General features: G+C 43.2%; 1 pseudogene; it reads right to left on the reverse strand.

Moving 5' to 3' along the window:
* Positions 1–1,836, reverse strand: part of LOC141770997 (segment polarity protein dishevelled homolog DVL-3-like) — a 37,891-nt pseudogene that overhangs the window by 14,327 nt on the left and 21,728 nt on the right.

Genomic DNA, 1,836 nt, shown 5'->3' on the forward strand with positions numbered 1-1,836 from the left:
TTAAGGTACTGTAGGGACCCACCATTACTGGTGGCAAAGACAATGAACTACGCTTCTCAGGATCCTTGAGTCATGCAGCCATTGGCTGTGGACGCAGCTCAGTAGCCATTGGCTACTGTAACATTCACACATAGGTGTGAAATTCACCCAGGAAAAAACCAGAGGAATGTCTTTGTTCCTCCTCTTTCTGCTCCTTCTCCTCACCTTTACCGACCTGCAGAGGTGAGCTGCTGCTCTCCCCACCTAAGCTCTCTTATCTATGGCCTGTTAGGAAACAGCCATAGGAACACAAGGATCTTCTCATGTAGAAGACACGAGAGCCTGCCTTTTCACCAACTAACTTCAAGCAACAACCGCAAGGAAGTTAGCACCAAGTTATCAAGCTGCTGGGAAGAAGTATTGGAGCGTTCAGCTTCCTCCAATCTGCACAACTTGATTTGAGCACAGCAAAGACAGGATCTTTGACTGGGAACCACAACTTCAACACATGGAATTACAAACCCTTTTCTTCCATGGATCGGTAACGTACTGGGCTTACCTTAGCAGTAGCAATCGCACAGGGCTGAGCAAGACTGTTCAACTTTGATTTCTAGAATGTACTTGTATTGATTTGGTTTAATGTTATTCATTGAGTTTCACTTTTGTGATATTATTTGTAGTTATGATATTTGGGTAGCTGGCTTCACCACATCTGATGTGTTTAGTTTATGCTTCACATAGACAAGGTCTTGCATGCAAACTAACCATCTTTTCTAACCCACTGCATATCTAACACACATTAAGATCACATACAGAAACTGTGAATTAGTTAAACATAAACATACAGCTTCAGATAATCTTAACCCCACATCACCCCCCTCTCTGTCCTTCCTGAGCACATGTGTTCCGAAGAACAAAGAGGTCATGTGGTGACATGTTGGCGGCCAACTTTGATCCCGCCATCTTTGTAGTTTTACAGTGCTCGCCCCTTTTTTCTGTAGGCAGACATCTTGAGACAAGAAGCCATCTTGTCTCTCTCCCTCTCTCTCTCTCTCTCTCTCTCACACATGCTCACACACTGTGTTTGGTTTGTTTAGTTTAGTTATTTAGTTAGATTAATATTGTGTTTTGAACCTTTATTATCTTGTAAATAAATGTTTGTGGAATATACATGCTGGTCTCTTTAATGTTGTACAAGAGTGAATAATGCCAACCTCTGCTATGTCAAGAACTCCGATATCCTTCAACCTTTACTTTCTATTTTGGTTATAATTATTAATTTAATTATTGATCAACGTTCCAAATTGATAGTTTAGTATATTTATGAGACTATATTAACGTTTTGGTCATTGGTCCCTGATTACAGGGTGGTGCTCCGTTTATTATTAATGTTTATTGATAATTTGTATTAATATTAATAATTCTATTATTATTTATTAATTAATTTCTTAATAACCAAACCTGTTGCTGCCAAATCCCTACAATACCTATGAAGGCGTTGGGGATTAAGGGTTATTAGTTAAGGTTAAGGTACCTATGAAGGCGTTGGGGATGGTGATCTTCAGCCACATCCGGTCCCGGACCTCCAGGCCCGACTCAGGATTGGCCATCGCCTTGACGACAGCTGTGATGTCACTGTGGATGGTCAGGTGGTTTTCTTCGTGCACGCCTGAAAAGCAGCGTCAGGTTATTGTTGGATGGACAGCTGGTGATTGACGGGCGCTGAAGTGACTGATGGGAGTCTCACCGTAGTGGGGGGGGAGCCTCCCGGTCATGGCGGCGGTGTGCGACACCCACGCAGCCGGGTCGATGGGACGCACCGGCTCGCCTTCCAAGACGAGAGGAAAGACAACCAGG

Source organism: Sebastes fasciatus, chromosome 7 (assembly GCF_043250625.1).
Source record: "Sebastes fasciatus isolate fSebFas1 chromosome 7, fSebFas1.pri, whole genome shotgun sequence".
Lineage (NCBI taxonomy): Eukaryota > Metazoa > Chordata > Actinopteri > Perciformes > Sebastidae > Sebastes > Sebastes fasciatus.